The following is an 18,407-nucleotide window of genomic DNA, read 5'->3' on the forward strand; positions in this document are numbered from 1 at the left end:
ACTGTATGTGTTTCTTCTCATGGCCGCTGCGTTTGGTCTCAGTTAATAAAGTTGTTTCATTGGTGTTATTGAGTCTCCTACATGTTTCTCTGCGGCACAAAGCAGCAGACGTCCCAGTTACAAACATGCCCGGTGTCAGGGGAAATCACAGGCCCTTGCCAAGTAACAGGGAAACTAATTAATATCTAAATTAAGAATTAAGGGTTGTTTGCAGAATTTAAGTGCACCTGCATAATTCCAGCTTGCATTTATGACTGTGGGAGCAACATGGGCTTAGAGACCTTCTGGAGCTTAAACACACTTAACAACACACATACACACAGGCACCAGTGTGGACACTGTACACTCATGTGAGCGCACATACTTATACCAAATAAAGCTGCAATAAATTTCACATGAACATTCATAAATAGTGTATTATGTTGCACGCCTGGTAAAAAACAGCATCCCCCCGTGGGACTGCTGCTGTGGAGAACAGTCAGATTGTATTCACAGCCCATGAATCAGCCACTGACAAATTCATTTTATATTCATATTATTCAAAACTCAACTCCTGCTTGAAGTGTGTTTTTGAGAACAATACTTATTTGTCTTTTGGTTGTAAGTTGCTGTTTTCACTTTATTTAGTGGAACCAGGAGAAAAAAACTAGCATAGCTATCTAAAGTTCACTTTTTTAACATCACTGGTTAACTATGCAAGTTAAAGGTAAAATAAAACACGATGTGTCTTTGATATTATCTGTTTTAAATGATGATTGTAGGTATATCTTTTAAAAACAAGGACACAGTAGCTCTTTTTAGCCCTCTTTTACTATTTATGCTAAGCTAAGCTAAGCTAACTGCCCCCTGAATGTAGCCATACACGTATTAGAAAGGTTTCAGCTTTCTAATACGTGCTTAACAATTCAAAAATAATTATATTTTTTTAAACTAATTTTGACTACAAAATGCATCATTAGATTTGCAACCTTGCAACTTCAACATTCAACCTGATCAAGGTAACGGCGATTTGGTAATTTGTTTGCACAAAGCCAAGCTTCAGAGAAATGCATTTCTGGTTAAAGGTTATATAAATCTAGTATAAAAATATTAAAATGTGGCAGTTTAGCTGAACTCTACTTTAACAACATGTCATTTTGGATAATGTTTTGTTTATTTTTTTCTAAAGTAAGGATAGTAACTGCATGCCAAGGCTTTCTTCTCAACTAACCCACTGATCAGTTTTATAAAGCTGACAAATAGCCCCAAATCTCCAAACTGGGGAGCAGCAAGCAGCAGGGATGATCTGCAGAGGATATAAATGTCTGAACTGAAGTTCACTGGTTGAGAGAATAAACAGGTACAGTAAATCATTGCTTCCACAGTGCATCGGTGTAGACAAACAGACCTGGGAGTTACGATGCTTCCATGTTTTCTGTTTTTGGAAAACAGTATGTGAGCTTTACACCTCAGAGACTTCACCTCTTTCTGGCATTTCTCCTATGAGCTACAGACTGAGTGACTGATAGAACTTAGCAGGTACTGCTTCAAAATGTGAACTGTGCCAGATGGGTATACTTACAAGTTATTTTGGGTTTAGTGATGGAAACCAAGGACATTTGTGCCATGTCCTGGTAGCATGTTATGTGTTTTCAGTCCTTTTTCTTTTCCCTCTCAAACTTTTCTACCATCTTTATTTTTATTTCATCACAACTTATATCATATACATGTTACGTTCTTTTTTCTTTTTTTTTTTTTTTACATATATAACGCTAGTTAACAACAGTCATCTCATTTCATATAGTTAAGTAAAGATCCTGCAGTGAAGAATCTGATGATTCGTTACAAGCAGGTGCTTGTGAGAAGACCTCTCTTTTAACAGGAACCAGCCATCTGCTTGGTGAGTGAGAGCAAAGGATCACAGAGAGACAACTAAACAACAAACAGGACAAAACACAAACAGAGACAAAAGTAGACAAAAGTTAACAAAATAAAATGTGGCATATAAACGCATGGGGAAGGAAAAGAGATGAGTGCAAAAGAAATGTTCATGGCATCAGAATCCTTCAGCAGTTTTAGACGATAGTATGGTACAGTAATTCATGTTTATCATGTATATTGGTCAGTCTGTTTATGTCATGAAATTCAAGGTTGCAGGATCCAAATGCAGATTCAGGACTCAAAGGGACAACATTTTATCTTAAAGATGTCATAATCCCATATCATTCCAAATGAGCCCTTTGCTCTCAGAATCCTGGTTTACTTGTGGTTCCTGAAATATTTAAAAGTAGAATGAGAGGCAGAGCCTTCAGCTTTCAGGCTGCTCGTCTGTAGAAGAGCCTGACCCTGAATCCTCCCTTTGTAACACTGCAATAGGCCTAGACTGCTGGGAGTTTCCCAAGATGCTGTGTTTCTTGTTCACTCCCCTTTTTCACTCACTATGTGTTTATACACCACTCTGCATCTTATCATTAGTTATTAATTTCCATCTCTCTTGTACAGAGTTTCTTTTGTCCTGTCTTCTTACCATCATCCCCAACCAGTCGCAGCAGATGGCTGCCCCTCCCTGAGCCTGGTTCTTCGGTTTTTTTTCCCTTAAAAGTTGTTAAAAGAGTTTAAAGTTGGAGTTTTTCCTTCCCACTGTTGCTAAGTGCTTGCTCAGATGTGGTCATTTGATTGTTGCTCTTGTCTTCACCTTACAATATAAAAGCACCTTGAGGTCATAAACTGGTAGTTCCTGTCCAAAGAAGGCAGCAAACAAAAGGTAGTCCAAGAATATAATGTTGATTTCCACAAGGCAAAAGCAGACGATCTGACAAAAACTGAAATGCAGACAAGGCTGTTTATACACATGAAGGCAATCAGGAATTGGGTACAGGAGGGTAATGAGATGCAGATGTAGACAATAAATAAATAAAACTAAACACATCCCACCAAAGACACATCTCATTTTGATAGAAATCATCTTCAGATATTTCAGCAATCTAAAGATTTTAAGTGTTTATGCTCAAAATATTTTCAGCATAACAGCTCAACAAGCAAGATGCACAAAATATCTAGTAAAATATTCGTAGCATAGTGTAATACATATTACACATTTTACTTGCGTTACTGTTTTGTAAGACATAACAGTGCTATTGTTGACTAAATGAATGTGATTTCAGTTGCACAATTTATGTTTGTCAAATCCTTTTATGGTCATGCTGAAATGATTCATTCTGTGTGGATCATGAGTGCCTGTTAAAATGTTCATGGCAATGCATCCGGTGCTGCTGAGACATTTCAGTTTGGACCAACGTGGTGGAGCAAACAACCAACTGGCCAGCGCTGTCACCCCTCGTGCCATACTGCTCGAGCTAAAAATAGGTTTGCAATAGAGGATAGTGTCTCATTCTCTCTCTAAAAGTGGCAAAGCTGATTCACTATATCTATGCAAATAAAGTAAATTTAGTGGCAAACACATGGTGCAAAGAAAGCCTGGGCATGCACACACACACACACACACACACGTAGCATTAAAGGTGTTTGACTTCTCTACATCCCCGTGGGTAGATGAATCATCTTTCATGGTCTGGGGGTTTCTAACTTCAAATGTCCCAGCAATTGTGTTGTTGCTGCTTGAGTGACTAAATCCTTCAACAGTATTAGGGTGCTTTCTCAAAATATGCCATTTGCATGCAAACCCCTTCCTTTGTTTTATCAGGTTTTCCATACACAACAGCAATGGGAGCCCAGCACGTATTAAAACTGCAAACTGAGGCAGAGCAAGCTACAGTTCATCTACTGCTGGAGTAAATCTGTGAGCGTTTATTTGCCTGTCTTCTCTCTCAGGAGATAAGCATACCTGTGAAATTAAAGTCTACAAAACACAGGAAGAGGCACTTTTTTTTATTCCTCCAAAAAGGAATTAATCTGGATCATGGCCAAAATGTTTGGATGGGTGGATATCAGCCACAGAAGCAGACTAGGCATGTATTATGAACTTCTTTTTTTTTTTTTTTGCTTATTCCAAAGGAATTGAAGACTCATTAAGATAACATATACCCCGGGACACTGAGGTAGGCAAGGATGAAATATGATGCTTTTTTTTAGATCTTTATTGGGCTCCCAGCATCCAAATCGTTGCATTTATTAAATTCGACTGTGCTTTCACAGCAGAAGCCGTCTCTGGTTCCCCAGTGGATTGTAAGACACAGCAAACAAGCCTGTAAAATATGTTAATTGCACATGTTTTAGGCCTTGTATGAAAGGTATAGTATTGCTGTTTTGTGAGAAGAAAAAGCAACGTTTGAAATGTTCGATGGGTGAATTTAAAATTTCACAAGTGGAACAACCTGCCGCAGTTATTATCCCGTGCACAGAAGATTGAACGAAATCACTCTACGGGACTTCAGGGATTCTGTGCATTTGCCTATAAATCTCTCAGAACTAGTTCCCAGGACTATAATACAGAAAACACGCATGTCGTGCAGAAGATTGACATGGACCATCAAAACTAGATTAATGTCACCAAGGACTTCTAAACTGCCTCACAAGCACACAGCTCCATATGTCTCCCATCACCAGAGCTGCTCCTGCAAAATTATATACCCCCATGCACACACACACACACAGCTAAAGCCAGAGAATTTAATGGGGCCAAGGCCAGCCTGCCTTTTTTTTTTCCTCAGCCACTATTAAAGGGCTGTGAAATGGTCGCTTGACGTGTCTCACTTTGATGGATTACCTTGATCAGACTGCGTGCTCAAAGTGAGAAAGTATTTTATAATTGCATCTTACTTTCGGCAAAATGTGTGTGTGCGTGGGTGTGTGTGTCGAAAGTGGGGGGCTCAATTTGACCTTAATATTTTCCTGGAAAACTTGGCTTAAATTCAAGGTTGCATTGCCAATCACAGAAAGCCCAAAAGCTTTATTTATCATGTGGAAACACCTGATCTTTGGATTTTCTCAGATCAATGTGAGCTGCTCAAATATAAATTACGACAAACTATTTTACACTACAAATGAACTATTGCTAACATAGGCTTTGGAAAAAGAACCCTTTGAATATTTGAGCTCGGTTAGTTTTTCAAGAAATATACTTCTCATGCCACCGCTCTAATAAGACTGTATCCATTCGTCTTTTTCTGATCCAATACAGGTTTACAGGGTGAGGGTGACATCCAGGGCACTGAACAGGCTGATAGTCTAACACACAGAGAATGACAACCGTTCACACATACAAGCAATGTAGAATTACCAAGTAGCCTCATAACCCCATCCATGTCTTTGGACTGTGTGAAGAAACAAGAGTACCCAGAGACAAATGACGAAGACACTGGGACTAGATTCAAACCCAGGCTCTTCTAACTGGGAGGTGACGGTGCTAACCATTAGCCACATCTAACATCCTAACATTCAGTACATCAAGCCTGCTTGCAAATGTTCTTCATTTTTCGTGCGTGTGCAACATAATGACATCTGTTTGCATTCCTGAACGAGCTGCCAAACATCTGAGTTCAGTGTGATTATCACAATGTTGGCAAGCTCCAAAAAAATAACAGAAAAATCTGTATAACTGATTTACTGTGAAAATTCTATTACAGGCAAAGTACTTTATTTTCACACGACATGTAGTTCAACTACAGTGATGCATCATTTTCACTTTAGTGGATTTATGTGATTATTTGCAATTTTCTACTGGAACAAAATAATAATAATAATAATAATAATTATAAAAAACATCAACAACTGATGGGATGCAGTGAGAAGGTCTGAGGGTCCTTTCAGTGTGGAGTTTGCATGTTCTGTCTCTGCCTGTGTGAGCTCTCCACAGGTGCTCTTCCTCCCACAGTTAAAGACATGCAGGTTAGGTTAAACAGTAATTCTAAATTAGCCAGAGCTGTGAATGTGAGTGTCAGTGTCTCTATGTGTAGAGTTTATACCCCACCTCTCGCCCCATGACACCTGTGACAGGCTGCAGCCCGACCACGACCCAGAATTTAATAAGCGGAGAAAAATGGATTGATGGATGGAAAAATAACAATGTTTTTATTCTTTGTTTTTGTGTGCTAATCTGTAAACATGTTGATTTTATCATGAATTTGGACGTTTATGAGTCTATGGGGACTAATTCCCTTTCGTCCTGTTTCCTTACCCTCACCCAAAAGCCCATCGCAGCAGATGGCCCCGCCCCTCCCTGAGCCTGGTTCTACTGAAGGTTTCTTCCTGTTAAAAGGGAGTTTTTCCTTCCCACGGTCACCAAATGCTTGCTCGTAGGTGGTCGTCTGGCTGTTGGGATTTTCTCTGTGTTATTGTAGGGTCTTTATCTTATAATACAAAGTGCCTTGAAGTGTCTGCTGTTGTGATTTGGTGTTATATAAATAAAACTGAATTCAATTGAACTTTCTGAACCAGTTTTTGGTTCAAAGGTATGGGTAGAAAAAAGTCAGATGAGAATTGATTGCATAATGCTGGCCTTACATGAGGACAAAAACAGGGCCCTAGGAAGGGAAACTGTGCCTGCAGCTGTCATTCGATAACAGCAAATCTGTCGTCTTTAATTCCAGGAAACTAACTAATGTTTAAATCTTAGTCTTCTAAGTACCACAAAAATACACGTTAAGGTTGCTTTTGCTTTAAAAATGTTTGTGAGACGAATGTCCAAACTCAGAAAATACTGTTACATTCATAACAACCCACTATCACCTGGTGAGTGCAGTGCATGCCACTCTTTCCAACAAACAAAACCACAAGTCGTAGTGCCAACCTGAGAAAAATACCACACGACGTTATCACACGATAGACTAGGTATCAAATGCAAAACATGCAACATGGAGGTGAATACAGTTTTTTTCCTTGCTGAAGTACTGAAACCTGAGAATAAGTTATCTGTCACTTTCACATACAGGCCCCCCATGTTTGGACTGCAGCCTGTGGTACCTGTTTCACATTTCTCACTGTGCAATTTGATAAAAAGCTGTGAACACGACACCAAGATGGGAGTTGGCAAGAGAGGAAAAGAGGCAGAGAGAAAGAGACAGAGAGAGAGCACTCAGCGTCCCTCAGAGATCTATAAATACCCTGAAAGCATTAAACCCTAAAAGCATTACAATCACTCTGTCCCCTGGGCAGAGAAGCTGCCTGCTGTTGTTTCACAAGACTACCAGCTACTGAAATACTGGATGTCTGAGGAGAGGAGACCTTGGACTTAAGCCTGTCTGGAATTTCTCCACCAATTTCAGAGGCAAAAACTGAGATATATAGCCAGTTATTGATTGGTGGCTTGTTGCTGTTACAGACAGTGCTATGACTGTGGAGAGTGTCACCGGGAGGACTGAGCTGAGTGACACTTAAAGAACATTAAGAGGGACAGAAACGATAGGTCTGTAAATTCAGAATTTAAGGGCTGTGATCTATATTAAGAGCAAGAAATTCACAATGTCACCACAGATTTTCTGAGCAGCCTTAGGAAATGTATCAGGAATGGAACGAAAGTCTCGCTTGGCATTTTAAGACTTATGAGATGAACCCTCATGTTTTCCCGCACAGACATCTGGGTGGGTGGTCTCCAGCTCCCCACATGGGCTCGTCTGGGAGGCCTCACTCAATTAAGATCCAACTGCTGTTGCCGACTTGACAGGCTCTTGAGTTTTGCCGTGGCAGCCGCCGAGCTGCGGGCAGCAGATTAGAGAGTGAATGGTGTTTCTCTGTGGAGGATGAATCCTCCCTGACGACTGTCCCTCTCTGCTGTCATTCTTAATTCCTCTCTCCCCTTCTCATCCTCTTCTTATTCCTATAAGCATTTGTGTCTTCACCATCCCTACTCACATCACACCACGCATCATCAACCTAATTAAGGATTAAAGAAAATTATTTAAGATGATTTTGTAATAATAATATGGAGGGAAAACTGGTATTAAAGAGCTACAAAGATCTGCTACAGAGTTTATTTCAAGTTTCAAACACTACAAAACAAGCCTTGAAAATTCTAAATATAGGAGAACAACATCAAGCCCACTAAAATCTATCAGAATAGGACTGATACACTGCAAAATGTATGCCGAAATCATAAGGCAAAAAACACAAAGTTACAGTATGTAAATTTTCCCCACTAGATGTAAGCATCCTTCCCAATTCAAGTGCAAATTCCTAGCTACGGTGGCTGCTGGAGGACAAACAACTCTTACCCCTGTAGTGAGTGTGGGTTGAAAGGTCACTGTTTACCTCAGTACAATATGTATCCACGGTGTTAGTGAAACTTTCTCTAAAGTGGTTCTGAACTCTGTGCACTGACGCTTAGTGAATAAACTCTCATACAGCGTGATTAAGTATTAAAACTGTTTATCAGAGGGAAAGTGTCATTTTTAAGACACTCGAGCTGACACTAGCTGTCATAACATTAACTTATAACCAGCTGTTGTTGTTGTTTAGCTGGCTTGTCGCCAGCTGTCGGGAGATGGGAGGGTGGTATGTCTACTCTGCTGATAACAAGTAACTGCAACAATATTGGGAATCTTCTTTGATGAAGGGGATCATTTCTCAGATGACAAAACATAGGTATGATCCTTCATATCTTGAGTCTGAGGGTGCAGACATGAACTGTCTCTACGGCAGGCAAACGTCTCCCAGTTCTCGTCTCCTCCGCCTTTGGTGTAGTACGTATATAGCCACAGACAACATCTCAACCACTGTATTCAAGGTGGCATGGTGGCTTACACAAACTGGCGAAACAAACAGTTTTCCTTTTTTTCTATTAAATAAATTCACAAAACAACTGACTGTCCCTTTAAGACATATGCTACTGCAATTGATAGACCCTGGGTCCTGAACTCACACAGCTCCCACTTGCATAGCTGTCAAGCGAAAATAATATGACAGTAAATGTTTGTTTGTTTGTTTTACAGAATTGGAAAAAATTAAAAAATAACCAGTTATAGAACGCTGACGCATGACGTCTGCAAAGCAGCTCATTACGACTTCCTGGATTCAGTGCTAAAGTCCAGAAACACTGGATTCTAAGTTCTCAGTCCAACTTCATAAAACCTTTTCCTTTTTTAAAAAAATTTCTGGTCCCACATTTGTAATGTTTAGTCTCTTCATTTACTTCAATTAACATGAAATGAGCTGAGCACAACGTCTTGTAGTGAATATTGAACAGCTGTTACATTTACTGAAATTAAAATAAAGAGAGAAGACTGATACTCACACTGGCATCGATGGCATCTATAAAAACACAGCAGTTTGTTATTAACTAATAATTAGCTACTGCATTAGCGTTACGAAGAAGCTGAAGCTGAAGAATTACAGCCTATTACATATCACATTTTTTTATATCCAGTTATCCACCCATTCACACACACATCCAGTGTGTGAATGTGTGTGTGAATGGGTGGATGACTGGATATGTAAAGCGCTTTGGGGTCCTTAGGGACTAGTAAAGCGCTATATAAATACAGGCCATTTACCATTTATGTTCTCTATTTATGAAGTTGATTTTTTGTTCAGATCAGTAACATGTCTCTTGGGACACATGATTACAGAAAAGAATAATTTTACTGTTAAGCTTTAAAGAAGTCAAATACTGTAAATCCTGTTAACTGCACAGAGCAGCAACAGCTACTTATTAAAACTTTGTATTGAGCTGGCATGCCTGTTACTTTCTGACATCTGTAAAATGACATACTTGTCTCTGTGCTCCATATTATTTTCACTGAAATGTTAAATTGTAAAGCTTTTTATTGGTGACCTTGAATCTGCCCTTAGTTATGTTGCTATAGGCTCAGGCTGCTGGAGAACTTCCCATAATGCAATAAGCACTTCTCTTTCACAACCCTCTTTTAACTCTGCAGTGGATTAACTTTCATCTATTCTCTCCTGTAGTTTAGATTTTGTCCTGTTTGTTGTTTGTGGAATCACTATTTTCCTTTTCAATCTTTTTTTTTTACATTCGCCCACTAATAAGTTGAAGTTGGGGTTAATTTAAAGATGGCTGCCCCTCCCTGAGCCAGCTTCTGCTGGAGCTCTCTTCCTGTTAGAAGAGGGTTTTTCTTCCCTGCCATCTCATCATCAGATTGATGGGGTTCTCTGTAATATTGCAGGGTCTTTGCCTTACACTATAAACCGTTTTGTGATTGTAATATAAATAAAACTGAATTGAAATCTGTTATTTTAAACAACCGAAATACGTAACATTTCGAGCCCTGTGATACCGTGGCAACATGCACTCTAGCTGGAAGAGAAACTAACTCCCATACCAATGTGAACTGGATAAACAGTTAGCAAAAAATGGATGATTGGCTTTACATTTTCATGTGAAGTGGGTTACTAATAAACATAACTTCCAATTCAGAGCCCACAACAAATAAATGTTGTCCTCGTTTCTTCTTTAAGTATTTCCACATTATTATCTCAAAAGTCTCAGCAAGCTAGTTCAGTTGAATTTAATAAAAGCTGCTGATCATTTTTCATCAAAGCTTCTTCTAAAGTTTGTTTCCCGCTGTAATATTTTCTTCAAATCATGCACTTGGTAATCTGGACTGTGTCAGTCAGACACAGCCATCGATGCTATATAACATACCTAATTCAATAAGATACGTCTCTACTGTATGAGAGGGCTCATTTGGAAAGAAACCGTTAACTTTACACAGTCATGAATGTTTATAGGATCACCCAAAGTGGCAATACTCTGTGATGATATGGTTCAGTCCATTAATGTGAATTTATGCTTATTACATTGCCTTCAGGGCTCTGCAGGAGGAAAAAGATTTTCTACTATAAAGCAAAATTTAGCTTAGCTCCACAGCAAAGCTTGCTTCATTAAATTGAGGAATTATTTACCTTAGCTTGAACTTCCTTAATGCAGCTTTGAATTTTACTCCTTATGGTCTCTTTGATGATGAAAAAAGCAAAATGAAATAAATGTAAACACGTGCATGGATTGCCGAACGGTGTACAGATGCACTAAGTCTTCAAACACTTCATCACAACTTAGGCTGTGGAGCTTCACACTTCCCTGAGGAGAGATGAAGAGCCTCTGGCTGAACAAAACAGAAAAAGGACTGCGAAACAGGAAAAGACTGAGCAGAGCAGGTTACATTTTGTCTTCTCTGCTCCCAGAATCACCCTTTTTTTTCAACTACTACTGTTAAAGCAGGTAAAAGGCAGTCAGGCGTCTTCTTTTTCTGACAAATAAAGTACTTCGTATTGCAGAAAAATTTGCATAATCTTTACACCTGAACATCCTTCAGTGGTAACATCTGCACAGGCTGTTGCCGTTTCCCATTTAGCTGGGTATCCTTTTCCTTACATACAGTATTTATACTGAGTTTAAGACTTGTGAAGCTTCAATCCTCTTCTTCCGCAGCAATGTGCCGGGGTTGATAAGGACACCAAATTCCACACAGTGAGGCAAAAGCAAACATTTATGTTCATGTCCCTTTTTTCTCACCCTATACGGTCTGATTGTATTGCAGAATGGCCACATGTGTACAGATAATTAATTTTTTTAAGAACAGAAGGACTCAAACCTCATTATAAAAGGTAGCTGAGCTGCAGCCAGAAATAATGGTGCTCCTCTGTCCAGCAAGGTTGCTGAGAATGGTGATTTCCATGTCGCTCCCTGGAGGTAAACCCACAAATTAGGGTCTGCAGAGAGTAAGTGTGAGTACTAGAAGAAGTTTCAACAACTGCCACAGCATTTAAAGCAGCGGATGAAGAATGGTGAATTCAGTTGGCCACTTCATACAGTTATTTCATGTGCAGGGCTAACAAAAGCAAGAGAATCACATGTTTTTTTTGCAGTTTTTTTTTAGCCTGTCTTTTTGCCCTCCTCTGAGAAATTGGCAAGAAAAGGGAAACATGGATAAGAGGTACAGCTGTTAGAGTAAGAAAAATGGAAACAAGAGTGGGCTACACGGCAGATGAGTGGGGCGTAATAGAGAAATTTGGGAGAAAGTGAAAAGCCACGGAAGAAGAGAGTGTGGAAAAGAGGAAGAAAGGGAGAGGAGGAAGCATGGCTGATTGAGGAAAGAAAGCCAGAAGAGAGACAGAGGGGGTAACCCTCTTTGGCTGTCACAGCAGTTTACACTCATTAGTAGAGCTCTGCCTTTGAAGCGCCTTATCTCCAGTGGCACAATTCACAGGATGGGCAGAGAAAACGCACACACCGACAGGCAGAAATGCAAACATCCCGCACACACATTAACATCGACTTAGATTAAAAAATAGTACACACAAAACAAAATGCATAAACCTACTTATCTGCATCCAGTCACAAATCACCCACACTAATCATCCTCTAGTCTTCATCTAATTATATAAGCAGTGGCTCCTTATGTAAGATGCTTCCCCTACGACTGACTATCCATAATGCATGAAGTCTTGTATTTGGTTCATGGTGACACATCCTACCTTCCTCCTCAGCTGCTGTATCTGGGCAGACCGGGAAAGAGACCAAGGAGAAGGAGGGGAAGAACAAAGCTTAACTATATAAAGGAAAGAAAATTATGACTGCCAGCAAAAAGTTGCCATAAGGATAAAAAATTCATTGGTGAGATAATGTACACTTACAATCTTCTTTTGAGTATATTGTTTGGCATTTTTACATTTTGATTATAGGAAATATAATAATAATAATGACTTAAAATTACTTTAAAATAAATACGTTTAAAGTACAAAATATGATGCTGCTATTATAAACAACAGCAATAGAATTATTATAACATGCACTTTGTTTTTTAAGACATACACTGGTTAAATGCATCTCTTACTATAAGTATCGTAGCATATGTAAGTATATCTGTTCCTTTACTCCTCCTCAATCTGGCTAAACTTTCAATTTAAACGGCCAACGGCACCAGGATAGTCAACACCTATAAAGCTTTTGTGTTTGCTTTTTAAAAAAATAATTATAACACTCAAATCCTTACGAATCATATATACTGTGTGTAGTAGCTGATCTGAAAATGAACACCAGCATTACGTATACGGTACATGTGTATTTTGTTGATATTACATGTACCTTGTGTGTAGCTTGCTTGTAAATATTTTTTATTTAAGTAGTTTTAGTGCAGGGACAATTTAGGATAACTGTACCTATATACATATATATTTATCATGTAATTAAGCAGTTAATAAGCCTTCCTTAAACAGTGCTAATAGTGCCTGCAATTGATTACTTTGTCTTATACATTGAGTATGCAGCTTGCAAAGAAGAAGAATAAATATGTTTTTATTATAAATTTGATGTTTATTAACAGTCATTTTTGCTATTTAACTATATGCAGCTATCTAATGAACATCAGAAGAATAAGATGATAAATTAACATAAATATGTCTGTCTTTTAAGGCAGGTCTTTAGTAGTGGAAATAATATAAAACTGTATATGATTAAAATTTTAGTCATATAGAGTTTTTCACTCCAACTGAAATTTTTGAACAGGTAACACGGAACAGGAAGGTTTTTAGTGCAACACCATACACTGCTTTACAGTCAGTTTCACCCAGCAGCTTCCAGCAACCACACACGAAATATACATTTTTGCTGAGCGACCTGCCATTACTGGTCTTTAGGCCTCGGTGACTGGGGCACTCTTTTTTTAAAACTGTATATTCAACTAGCACACTTTAATAATTAATCATTTAAAGCATTTTATCTACCTCATATCCACAAGCAAATTTAGAATCGCCAATTAATCACGTGTTAGTTTTTATATTTTATATGTAACATAAAAGATCTCCACACAGAAAAAGTGGGGTTCAAACCAGGAACCTTCTTGCAGTGAGGTGACACAGTTTACCACTGCACCAATTGCAACTCGTAGGCTAACATGAATACTTTTTACAGCTTGGCTGGTGATAATTACAGTCCAAATGATGCATCATGACATAACATTTTACAATTTGCAACTCAGATGAAGTTCAAAGCTGCAGTAGCAAAGGTCAGATAATCAAACTGATAACCACCCCCTAATTCTAGGGGCTACTCAAAGTTAATTCTATTGTTGGAAGATACAGTAGTACTACGGCAAGCAAAAAGGGGAAAAAAACTTAAAAAGTGCCAAAATGGTTCTCAGAATTGCAATTTGGCGATAGAGTTCATAAAAAAGCAATCAAGCTCAGTTTATTAGATATACCATTTGGATAAATTACAGAAAATAAACCTGCCCAAACCTGTTTTGCAAAACTGCCTCTAAACAAGAAAAAGGCATTCCACTGAAAAGGCTTTTTCTCCAGTATGCAAAACAAAGAGAGGAGGAAAAGCTGCAGTGTTAACATAAAAGTTGATCATCTACAAACTGACTGAACCATTACATCACAGCAACAGTGAGAAAGTGGGTGTTGTGCTATTACTTTCCAAACATTCTGGAGGAGACACGATGCTCCATCACATTACAAGAGACTGTTTCATTATTATGGTTTCACTGTGAGACAAAGCCTCGGGGTATGTTTGTACTGGATGGGGGAAAGCAATGAGCCTCACATCAACTTTCCACAGCCCATTTCCCACAAAAATGTATTTAGCAGGATTTAGAAATGAACTGTTGTTTAATAGGGACACTGGGACAAAGAAGCACTTTCCCCTTGCTTGGTCCTTATTGTGATTGTGGTATAGCTGCTCAGACACTATATTAGCAGCCAGATCATTTTTGTTAAGGCTTAAGCCTGCACTCTTTTCGGGCTTTGATTTGAGCAAGAAAATTGAGGTAAAGTCCCCAAAGAACTACACCCAAATAGGAGTAATGGGCTGGCTGAATTGTGCTCGGCAATAAGCAATTAATTACATCAGGCAGGAGAAAAGAATGAAATGAAGAAATGAAATGAACGAGACACTGAGAAAGAAAGAAAAGGGCAGGGGTGAGAGTGAAACAAGAAACTGGACATGTCGCGTTGGAAATTGAAAACCGTAAGAAATTGCTATGAAATAGACACAAATGCACTGTTTGTAGTCATGTGCTGCCTCGCAGAGTGTTAAGTCAAAGACAAGCAACTTATATTCCCTAAGTGCTCAGTAGCGTTTAAAGACCAGCTAACAGCGTGCCGTTGGGTTATATTTACTGCAGAGTCCCTTTCCTTTGCTACCATGACAGCTCTATATCACAGTTTCACATGGTTCTCACGTCTCTTTATTTATCCTCAGCTATCTTTATTTATCTGACAGTCTGTGCATCGAACACCTTCAGGGGAAATCAAAATGCCACTGAGCATTTCTACATCAAAGATACATTAAGAAATATCTACAAAATGCTATAGAGGCATGCTAAAATGCTAAGCTTATAGCGTGCAGATTAAATATTAGTTTCTCTCTGAATATGCAGATAAAAGTGTGCAAGAGTCAAGATTTGTTGTACCAGATACACTATATTGCCAAAAGTATTCCCATGCCTGCCTTCACACGCATATGAGTGACATCCGATTCTTAATCCATAGCGTGTGTGGCTATAACACCTGAAAGTGTTCTGGGAAGGCACGAGGTTTAGGAGTGTGTTTATGGAAATGTTTGACTATTCTTCCAGACGTACATTTGAGGTCAGACAATGATCAGGACTCTGTGCAGGCCAGTCATGATCTTCTAGACATCCATGTCTTTATGGACCTTGCAATGTGCGCAGCCATGTTGGAAGAGGAAGGGGCCATTCCCAAACTGTTCCCACAAAGCTGGGAACATGAAATTGTCCAAAAATGTCTTAGTTTGAAGCATTAAGAGTTCCTTTGACTAGAACTAAGGGGTGAGCCCAGCTCCTAAAAATCAACCCCACACCATAAGCCCCACTCCACCAAGCTTTATACTTGGCACAACGCAGTCAGACCGTACCTTTCTCCTGGCAACCGCCACACTGCACTTGTCCATCAGATTGCCAGAGAAGCATAACCACTGCTCTAGGGTCCAGTGGTAGAGTGCTTTACATCACTGCATCCAACATTTGCATTGTGCTTGATGATGTAAAACTTGGATGTGGCTGCTTGGCCATGGAAACCTATTCCATGAAGCTCTCTACACACTGTTTTTGAGCTAAACTGAAGGCCGCGTGAAGTCTGGAGGTCTGTCACGATTGACTCTGCAGAAAGTTGGCAACCTCTATGTGTGTTAGCATTCCTAGCCACCGCTCTGTGATTTTTCCATGGGCTGCCACTTCGCAGCTGAGTTGCTGTTGTTTCCAATCAGCTTTACTTTGTTATACCAACACTAACAGTTGACTGTGGAATATTTAGTAGTGAGGATATTTCACGACTGGACTTGGTGCACAGGTTGCGTCCTATCACTGTACCAAGCTGGAATTCACTGAGCTCCTGAGAGCGACCCATTCTTTCACAAATGTTTGTAGAAGCAGTCTGCATGTCTAGGTGCTGGATTTTATACACCTGTGGCCATGGAAGTGATCGAATGCATGAATTCAGTGGTTTGGATGGGTGAGTGAATACTTGTGACAATATAGTGTAATTTATGCTAGACTCATTGGCTCCACACTGCCCTCCTTTTTAAAGTTCTCAGAGAGCAATCAGCTGTAGCGTGTCTAAATAAATGCTGTAAGAAAAGTCTGTTCCAATTGTGGATTTCATTACTCTATGAAATCATCCGTGGACAAGATGGATGATATTGTTTCTTGGTCAATATTTGCTCTCTCTATGAAAACATTTGCAATATAAAGTTTTAACTCTGTGCTGTTTGCCAGTGTCTTAATTTCTGCTCTCTAAGCTCCTCATTACATTTCAAACAACAAGAGAAAAACAGCACTGCGGATTCAAGATGGCACTGAATCACTGGCTGCCGCTCGGCCAAAAATATAGTGTGTGAAGGAAATTAATCATAGAAGCTGTGAGCTCTTCGATGGCTGTCTCAAACTGTCCCTCCATGACGTTTTAAGTCCAACTGTAGTGACAGCATTTTGAAAGAAAATGTTCTGAGCAAAAAAGTAAAAGTTTACAAGTGTGCAATGGCACTGTGACTTATTTTAACACAAACCAAAGCCACATGTGCACATATAAACAGGGCACACACCTAGCGTAATTCAAAGCATTTTGATGACAGTGATCAGACTCGGACAGCTTAGCCTTGTTATCCTTGGCAATTAAAAGGCTGCCAAACCTAAAGTCACAGCCACAAAACATATATAAAATATATAAAATATTAGAAGAATGCAAACATAGAGATCTGTCTCATCTGTATATCCCCCCCACCTACCCGCTCTAATGCTCCATGACAGACTGGTGATGAGTTGGGAGAGAAGCGCACGCAAACAAAGAGCATGGTCAATAATTCATCTCATCTTGCTGCAATCCATTACACTGCATTTATTATACATCATATGGGCAGCAACATGCCATGCACGCCCGAGCAGTCACTCTCCCATGTTGGAGTCAGACAGGCTCCCTGCAAAACATCACACGTTGGCACTGACACGAGCGAGATGGCAATTACAGAGGCAGGCCGCTCACGCGCACGCCGCACCCGGATGCTCAGACAGACACAAATACAAAACTACCTCATCGTTCTCTGTCTTTCTGACGCTTCAGAAAGAGACAAATGTGATGAATGTCTGCCGCCGGTTCTGTCACACCGGTCACACAGATGAGAATGCTTTAGTGTGGAGAAGGCGCACACATCGCAGACAGTCCTGCAGAACTCTTAAGTCAGTAGGCGACAAGCTACTTTGTAAAATAATCAGTTTTGTTCCACTTATCCCTTATCTTGCCTCTACCATGAGGTTCATTTTTGTTTGTTTGTTTATCCCTCAGCCTCCTAGTACAGCGGTCCCCAACCCCTGGGCCTCGGACCGGTACCGGTCTGTGAGTCGTTTGGTACCGGGCCGCGAGAGTTGAGGCTCCGGTGTGAAATGTATGGTTTTCAGGGTTTTTATCGGTTTTCAGCGTTATTTTGTTATCGTTTTTATCATTAACACGGTTTTCCTGGGTCTTTTCACGTGTGTTATGAATAAATCTTGTTTTTTTCGGTACCGGTACTAGTTTTATTTTGTTGTATTTGTTGTATTTGTATTTCACAGACCTTAAAGGCCAGTCTGTGAAAATATTGTCGGGCATAAACCGGTCCGTGGCGCAAAAAAGGTTGGGGACCGCTGTCCTAGTAGATACACCTATGGTATCAATTTCAAAATCCTAGATGACTTCCTTGTCAAGTTATCCCAGTCAAGGTTTTAAGAAAACATGACCTCTGACCCATGACCTTGATGCTGAGGTCACTCAGATTTGGACTTGTCTGGGATTTTTAGCAGATGCACCTGTGGTGACAGTGTGAAAGTCCTGCATCCCTTTGTTGTCAAGTTCTTACACTGACAACTTGGGTGTCCATATTGCCGCCTGCCAACTATCCACCCAGCTGACAGGGTGACAACAATACCCCATCAGCCTGTTACTGCAGAAAGATGAAAAGGGATGTGCATCAAAGACAGTGTTTTTGCAAGTGCTGTACTCAAAATGTTTGGGCTCAATTA

At 39.7% G+C, this 18,407-nt stretch overlaps 1 protein-coding gene across 2 annotated transcripts in view; it reads right to left on the reverse strand.

Moving 5' to 3' along the window:
- gpr158b (G protein-coupled receptor 158b) overlaps positions 1 to 18,407 on the reverse strand; it is an 82,256-nt gene that overhangs the window by 52,174 nt on the left and 11,675 nt on the right. The window lies entirely within an intron of this gene.

Source organism: Aulonocara sp. 'chitande type north' Nkhata Bay, linkage group LG18 (genome assembly GCF_057382095.1).
Source record: "Aulonocara sp. 'chitande type north' Nkhata Bay isolate Kocher_YH1m ecotype deep benthic linkage group LG18, A_spYH_male_GT1.1, whole genome shotgun sequence".
NCBI classification, from domain to species: Eukaryota; Metazoa; Chordata; class Actinopteri; order Cichliformes; family Cichlidae; genus Aulonocara; species Aulonocara sp. 'chitande type north' Nkhata Bay.